The following is a 9,213-nucleotide window of genomic DNA, read 5'->3' as shown; positions in this document are numbered from 1 at the left end:
GATCCAAAAAATAAGCGGAATGTCAAAAAAGTTAGCCGAAAAAAAAAATAAAAATAGAATCCGAGTCAATCCTCATAACTGTTGTTTTATAATTTCCTTAAGTTTATATGCAACACTATCATACCTCAAGTGCACCAAAAATGTTCAGACAAGTGGATCTGTGAAGAACACTTAGTATAGAACTATTATTGCCCTGTATTCCTCTGACCAAAGCACTCCCTTGTTTTCACTCTCATCTGTTTTTGATAAGCTTCAAGGAGAGATATGTCATCTTATTTCCTGTTTACTAAAAAACTTTATTGCAACAGAATGAAGCTCTAGCAAAGGGTCAACATAAAATTTCAAGTAAAATGGCCCTAAAAGAAAACACTATCTATAATAATGGTGTATGATTAAAAAGCTCGAAATGGGCATTCGGGCCAGTGTCGACTCAAAGATGTCGCGAGATTTTCAAAATTTTTTCGATATTTACAAGAAAATAAAATAAAACAAAAAAAATAGGAAAAATCGCAAGATTTGGAAAATCTCGCCAAAAATGAAAATCTCTGCCATTTTTCTCAAAATTTTTCCCGTGATTTTAATATTTTTGAATTTTAAAATATTTTTGAATTTTTAAGGTTTTGTATGATTTTTATTTTTTAATTTTTTAAAAATTTTCGAGATTTTCCTAAGATTTATCCAAGAAGAACAACCTCACCAAAATATAGCAAGAAAAATCTTGCCGAGATTTTTCCAAGAACGATATTTGTGACAGTGATTTCGACAAATAAGGCTATGAAGTAAGTATAAAATAAACTCTTCAACCGTGATTATGTTCCTTGTCTGCATGGGTTTCCATATATAATGTAAGAGCCATTGATGTAAAAGCCTCCACCAATCTTATAAATCAAGTCCAAGTGACAGGGATAATATCTTCAAGAAAACAGCTCACAATGATAAAGTTCAAGAGAAATCACTCTTAACATGAAAAATGCACCAAGGCACATAAACCATGAATATTGTTAAGAAGAAAATTAATAACAATCCATCAAGGAACAAATACAACGAAGGAGAAATCCCTTGTAAAACACAAAACAAAGAGGCCAAGGCTAGCTATTGGACCAGCTCCAACGGCTCAAAATAGAGCAATTGGAGCAGTCCATAGTCAAAATTTGGTCAAAGGCCAAACTCGAACAGACTGATAATAAAAATAACAATATATATATATATATATATATATAAATAAATTCCTATATATATAAATAAATTCCTATATCTATATGTGTGCGCACACACATTATCATACATATATATATACATATACATATGCGTTATACAGTTTTGTATAGACACATACATAATAAAATATACACTGATATATATATACATGGATTTCCAACAGTTGAAACTTTTGAACTGAAATTGTATATTCACTTTTCCTCTGAGCAACAGCACAAGTTGCTACGAGAGTAAAACAGCCCAATTCAGTTTGTTGAATTATTTTTGATGTACAAGGAACCAAAAAAGAATTTGTGTCTCCACGTAACGAAGTTTTAACTGCATAAGGCTCTCCTATCGTGAAAAAGTCTCAACCATCTTTTTTCTGTTCCAGTATGAAATTAAATGCACCTGGAGCCTCATTTGTTCAAGCTAAATATTCTTCCAGAAATACATACTCTTATTCAACCAAAAAATAGATGTACACTTGAAAGCTTGAAAATCCAACAATTTTCTTTTCGAACATTTTCAACATCAACAAAATAGGTATACACTAGGGAGATCTGCTATTTCTTGAACTTTTATAAGATGGCCCCTTTAGCTGCAAGTAAACTTTTGACATTATCCTCCACCTTCCTGCGAAGGAGGGAGGAAGGTAGTCGTTCAATCACCACCACGTGCCTGAAAATAGAAAAGCTGGTCATCTTCAAGATCACTTATGGCAGCTCCATGGGAACATTTCACATCATAAGCAACTATTTGCAGGTTGGGCTTAACATTGACTGTAGCACGGGGAGCCAGAAGGAGGCTTCTTGTTAGTTGACCTGCATCCGTTTGCTGTGCATACCTTCAAATGTCGAAGATGTAGCTGAATTAAAATATGTACCGGAGTGTACTGTGAAAAAAGTAACATGACAAACTGGTTCTACAGAAGTACTGATAACCAGATACTTTCTCAAACAAAACCGGTTTCTGCATCCATATTTAAAATGCAAAAGCAGAAGGTGAAGCATGTAAGAAACAATGAAAAGGTCATGGTGATGCACAATGAAAGAAAGTTCCAGAGACATGGATAAGATGCCAGGGGATTCAATATACACCAACTATGAGCTAGGGTCTTCCATGTTCTCAACAATGTATTCTTACAACATCAGTTAAGTCAGGCAATCTTCAGAAACATAAAATTTGGACAGCCACCAGTCAGATCCATGACATGTCCCAAAAGTTCCTAGTGTTCAGTCATTTGAAACACATTTCCCTTTCCCATCCACAGAAAAAGGAGACGGAGTAACTTATCTATGCTCAAGTACCACATATACGTCAAATACAAAAATCGGTTAGCAACGACCATGCTTATTATGTTTTTGCAGATAATGTCATTTCAGTGATGCAACTGTACTAGGAACTAAGAACAACTAAACAAGCCATCCCAGGAAGCACATGAAGTAGCTTGGTGGAATAAGCAGACAACATTATGTCGTGCATCAGAAATTCAAAATTTTCAATTATAGGGAATAATCAACGCAACATACTTGTTGACTTGGATATTGCCATCAAAGATAGCTTGGCCTGATGAATCAGCACTATGCACTTGTGAAGTTCGACCATAACCTCTTGGATGATCCAAGACCAGTCTGCTGTGCAAATCCTGTGCTCGGTTACTTCCAGCCAAATGAAACGTGGATAATTCTGTGACTCTGTCAGAACCATGCTGCTGAATGTGAAGATTGTGTCTGTTTAACTTTCCACCCGTACTTGTCTCTATAAGATTATAGCTACTAGTTGCGGCCTGTCAATGATGGGCAAATTATTGCCAGTGGACTTATCAAACACTCCGGAAAAAGTAATATGCTAGCACTAATCTCTGATAGAAAAAAAACAATTATGAAAGAAATGTTTATAACATATACTAATCAGGAAAAACTTATAATTGAAAAGCCTACCAGCTTTTGCCGTTAAATATAACAGTTATGTCCACTCTATGAAAAGCATACTTAGTATTTCGTTGTCATTTCATTTGTATTCCTACGTCACACGGATACGGCAAATTGGGTCGAGTACCGGCGTCGACACGCCGACACGGGGATCCCGACACAGCGATATGGCTGGATACGTTTATAACCGATCCAAACCACTTTTATAACCGATTTTTTAACCCTCGTTTTGTTTTACGCATTAACATTTACCCTCGACGGTCGACCTTCCTTTACCCTCGACGGCTTCCGCGGCAGGCTGGCAGCACAGTTCGGCAATGGCGGGCTACGGCGACGACCTCCGGCGACTTCCAATGGCGTCCGGCGGCAGCCGGCGACAGACAGGTAAGTGTTTTGTCTATTATTTTCGATATTAGAAGTTAGGGTTTCAACTTTTATTTGGGGATTTTTTAGATTGGGTATTTCTTGCCGATTTGGGGATGTTTTGGTTTGAAGATTGGATGGTTTAGATGCTATGTGCGATGTTTTCTTTTTTTGTTTGATTTTGGGATTTGGGGATTTTGCCTTCGCTGTTGTTCATGATGCTAGACAATGATGAATACGTGATATCTAGATGACATTAACATATAATTTACCATTCTTGAATGTTCTTGTTCACTATTCAGCCTTCGCTGTTGTTCATATTAATTTCATGTTTCTTTTATCATTTTTATTTTTTTGAATTTAATATTCGCCATGTCCGCGTATCCTAAAATTTTAAAACTTGTCGTATCCGCGTACCCGTACCCGTACCCACAAGATACCCGTACCCGTATCCGTGTGACATAGTTGTATTCCTTCAGTTTTCTCAGGATCATGCTTTCTTGCGTAATCCTAGATTTCCTAGTGTAAGCTAATAAATTTCTTTGGTTCTTGCATATCTGGTTTTAAATTTGCATCAGAATGACAATGAAACACCCTCCATGGTGTAAAGAGGATAACTCAGGGGAGACCAAGTGAAGCATCATCATCAAATACTTAAACAAATGCTTCAAGATCATTTCAGAAACTTCAAATACCACGAGCCATGAGAGGAAGCTCTCATAGCATGAAATGGACCAACACGAAAGTTGCTCTCAGACAAGGTGGGAAAGAAAAGGCAATCGGATTGTTGAGAACAGGTAAACTTCCAAGTTCCAACTTTTACCAGAAAAAGTTGAAAAGAACAATGTAGGACATCTTCTGACCAAGAACTATTATGCATGTTACCTGAATGCAATAATCCAAGTCCACCTAGACTACACCAAATATGGTCTAGAATTTAGTCTTCACATCATGGCAATAGAAGACAGAGTTTGTGCTGATAACACGTGCAGTAACTCAATTACCAATAGGAATGACAATATGGAAGCAAAAGATGAATCATTTGTTAGAAAGAAACCATGGCAGAACAAAAGTAATAAAAATTCAAGCATACAAGCAGAAGCACTAAGTGGAAAAAATGGGAGGTTCATTAGCTTTGTACACTAGGGTAAAACAATGCCCTCTCATAGAATAGAAGACAAAAGTAATTAACTAGAGGCTTGGGACTTTTGCAGGCATATCCCTCATATTTATATCATAGTGATAAATATCATGCTTGGGATTTCATCCGGTCGGTCTTTTTTAATGTATTTAAAGAAAACTTTTTTTTTCTTAGGCAAACTCGAGAATTCAGAAATAAAACTATTAAAAAATTTACATACATATACATATATATATATATAATTAATTTATTTACAAAACATTGACAAAAATTCAAAAAAATGTTATTAACATGTTAAAATAAACAAAAAAAAAGTATATTTAAAACATGTTAACTCAATAAAAGTATTGTGATATTTTTGCTCTAGCAATATTAAAAAACACGAAGAATTCCATTTCCTACTTTTCAGGTATTCCACTTCTCAGCACTCTCCTCAATCGTCAGTTGATAAAAATATCACCATTCTTGAAAACGAACCATCAGAATGGTATTCAAACTTTTGGTCACATAGTATGCAAGTTGACTTGCATGCCTACGAAAATATTGATGAAGAGATGATGTAATGTGCCAATATGCTCTTTTGAAATTTTGAATGAAATGAAACAAATTGTCAATATGCTCGAACCTCTCACAGAATTCTGGATTTTCAAGTTACAGATGTAGCGCTCTGACAGCTGCAACATAAAGCATAGCACTATCATTCTTCATTCCCTTGTCCTCTAACAACCAACATAACATGTAATCTGAGCAAAAATCTGAACTACAGCTTCATATTCATCCCAATGCCTATGCTGAGAAAACGTTAACTCTTCGCTGCACTTGCTCTTCCATATAAATACATGGGTCCATGACCCATGAATATATAGAAACGTCAGGTAGAATGCCTAGCCTGTGCTATTCCAAAATTTGCATCACATACGCTCAATTCAATTCTTTGTCCAGTCAAAAGGAACATCACTTAATGCTCACATTTAAATTTTAATATGTTTGATAATCTTGAGGACAAATGCCAAATGGTAGAGCTAGGCTAGGAATGGTCACGACTTAGTCAATATGCACACTAAGCAGCAATATCTCATCTACCTATGGCCCTATAAATCAAGCTTACTACCACCTGCCTGTCTATATAGTTGGACTTGGATCAACAAGAATTTGTGTGTTGTCTAACATACAGTTGGCTTCCATAGGAATATATATATATATATATATATATACGTGCTTATAGTCTGGAAGCCTGAACTTAAGAATCAAATTTTCTGCATATGTGAATCAACATATAGCCCTTTCTATACGTCAAAACCCTGAAATAATGTGAACCTAATAACAGAAATATTAGATAAGGATTAAAAGCAATTTAAAGAAACTGTATAAAGAAACAGTTTGAAAGATAACATATATTTTGTCCGCAAAAACTTTTGAAGACCAAGAAGAGAAAAGCAGAAACGCCCCTGAAAAATAACGTTCGCCTAGAATACTAAAGTGACTGATGCACTAGGCTTGGGCTTTGGGGCGCATAACTTGTAGCAGCTTTAGACTATGCATAGGCCCACTTTGTTGTTCAACCTTGAACAACAGGATAAGTGTTCCGCAACACGACTACAAATTTCCACCTTTACATTCGTTGTGTCAGGCCATATCACTGTTTCGGCCTTCAGGACATCATGTAAAACTACATTTCCCAATCTAAAAGGCAACTTATTTCTTTCGTAGAGTTGAACAATGACGGAAAACGTAATCCCAAATACTCTCAGAAAATCAAAACGCAATTCCCCACCTCCAAGGCGGAGAAAAATCTTACAAGTGGTAGAAGGTTTCCTATTTTAGTAGTCGCTCTGCAACTAACATAACTTCTACGCGGATCTCCTTAGGCATTCTACGTTAAACAGAATTGAGAACAGAAGCAGAACTGTAAAGGTAACAACCTTATCGACAAAATCATGAAAGATGATACAAAAGCTAAAGAAAGCACAAAACGGTAGTTTGATGATGAAGGCAGATGCATACCTGATGAACACGAGTCCACTTTGTGTGCGTGGAATTATCAGCTTGTCTCTGGATATAAGTATGAGAAACCTTCCCTCCTTCCTCGATCACCATCGCGATCACCGAGTTGGTCCAGTAAGCCCCTGATTCTCCGCTACCCACAAACTCCTCAACTATCCCAACCTGGCTACCAGCCTCTACCAAAACCAGCATTCGAGGATTCGATATCGCCACCGATGATGGGTCGCCTTCGTTCTTGCCTCCGATGCCGCCGCCTTGATTGGAATAGAGCACGAAGTGAAGAGGCTTCTCCACAATGCAACCAGTCGGGATGAAGATGACGACGATGTCTGGCACGCCGACGCCATTGAGGGACCAGAAGAGATCTGCTTCCTGGAAGTCGGAGGAGAAGGAGCTGAGGACCTGGTTCAGAAGAGCCTCGTCTTGAATAGCAGAAAGGGGTCCGACGAAAACGGATTCCGGGAGGTCACTGGAGATGCGGTGGTGTTGGTGGTCGTTGTCGCTGTAGTCGAGAGCGGTGGAAGGATGAACGGAGGAGGTCTGTACGGGGTTGATAAGGGAGTGCCTGAGGAATCTGGTGTCAGTGAAGCGGAAGGCTTCATCCTTCTGGGTGTGCCACCTCTGGCTGAGGAGGGAGCGGGAGGCGGACTCCCGAAGTCTGAGGAGGGGCAGCGGTGGTGAGGAGGGGAGAGGAGGAACCGAGTCCTCGATCTTCTCGGCCAGCTCTAGCACGAAGGGGTCGGAGAAACAGACAATTGCAGCGGTGCGAGAGGAGCGAAACGTCCTCGATCTCCGTCTGGAGGATGACAACGATGATAAGAATGGGTATGGGCGGCGGAGACGAGGGGGTGATGCTGATGGCAGTACCCAGAAAGATGGGTCCAGAAAGATGGGTCATGGAGGATGAGGTTGTAGACAATGATGTATACACGTGATATCTAGGTGACATTAACATATAATTTACCATTCTTAAATGTTCATGTTCACTATTATTCAGCCTTCCCTATTGTTCATATTAATTTCATGTTTTTTTTATCATTTTTAATTTTTTTGAATTTAATATTTGCCGTGTCCATGTATCCTAAAATTTTAAAACTTGTCGTATCCGCGTATTCGTACCCATACCCACAGAATACTCGTACCCGTATCTGTGTGACATAGCATAAAATCTAATATCCCCCTCAAACTTATGATGTAATTATCTGTTCAAGTTTTCTAGAGTCAATTTGAGACTTTCTGAAATATTAAAAAGTAGACAAGGGTCCACTTATTGTTTCCTTATATTTTAGTGGACTGAAATTGTAAATATGTAGTCAACAACCTAAGGGTTACTTGAATGAGTAAGAAAGTTTCCTCTCTCACTCTCTCTTTTTCTCTCACGTCCCTTTCTTCCTCCAATATTCAACATGGTATCAGAGCAACGGACCTAGGGTTGTGCGATCTAGGGTTTCACGCCTAGGGTTCCCTTTATCTCATTTCTCTTCTCTTCCTCCAAACTAGGGTTTCACGCCTAGGGTTCCTGCTATTTACAAAACAAGCAAATTGATTGTTTGGTGGAAAGGGGCTAATCACGTTTAACATGTAGAAACGTGATCAGCACCCTTGTGTTGCTGTTGCCATGGAAGACATGGAGAAACGCTAATGAAGTTGCTGCCGTGGAAGAAGATGGTGGATCTGATCAGGATGCATCAGATCTGAGTTTCTGTTGTCGTGAAAGAATATCTATGCCGCTCAGATCTGTTTATCAGATCTGATTTTCTGCTGCTGTGGAAGAAAACATATGTCGTTATGTATCAGATCTGCCCTAAAGAGATCTGATTTTTTTTTCTTGCCATGAAAGACGATCTATGACGTGATATATCAGATCTGCCCTTTTATTGTCGATGCATAAAATCGTGTGGGGTAGAGTTAATCTGTTGGTTGTGGGTACAGTGTGACGTGAGAAGTTGCTGTGTGTGGAGTCATGTTGCTGGTTGAAGATGCAGTTTGACTTGAGGAGAAATATCTGCAAATCGTGAATGTGGAAATCAGTAAGATGAGGCTTTGTGAGGTGTTAACTGCTGCTAATCGAGTAGAAGCAGTCTTTTGTCGTGGGTGAAGAAGTTTCAGCCATCAGATCTGACCTTTGTTGCCGTGGAAGAAATTCTTGGACGTTCAGATTTGTCTAGTCGTGTGGTGCTTGGTGGATTCCCACTGACAAAGTCGTGGTAGCAGGTTTCAGCTTTTCTCTGCATTGTTGAAGTGAGACGATTTTTTCTCTCTGCTATCAAACCTGTGCTTGTTTGCTGCCTATTATTGACATCTAAAAGTGTGCTGCCTGCTATCCACGTCTGAAAATAGTTTGCTATTTTTTTGTTTGTGTTCAACCTGTTGCACATCATTTGGTTGTGGTCTGCGTGTTCGAGTACAATTTTTTTCATGGCTGACGGTAGTAGGTCAGAAGGGTCTTCTTCATCTACTGCAACTTCGTCACAATCTACAGATGCTATGGATGAGTCTCCTACCTGTTCTCCTATACCTCCATGGTATTGTCTCAACTTAAGCAAGGAAGAATATGATCTGGTTCTTGCTAAG

The 9,213-nt window shown here is 38.6% G+C and overlaps 1 pseudogene; it reads right to left on the bottom strand.

Annotated features, from left to right (window-relative positions):
* Positions 1–1,593: 1,593 nt before the first annotated feature.
* Positions 1,594–7,533, bottom strand: LOC116260664 (protein ABCI7, chloroplastic-like; annotated as a pseudogene).
* Positions 7,534–9,213: the final 1,680 nt, after the last annotated feature.

This window comes from Nymphaea colorata, chromosome 9, assembly GCF_008831285.2.
Source record: "Nymphaea colorata isolate Beijing-Zhang1983 chromosome 9, ASM883128v2, whole genome shotgun sequence".
Classification (NCBI taxonomy): Eukaryota; Viridiplantae; Streptophyta; class Magnoliopsida; order Nymphaeales; family Nymphaeaceae; genus Nymphaea; species Nymphaea colorata.
This window is presented reverse-complemented; position numbering and strand designations above follow the sequence as displayed.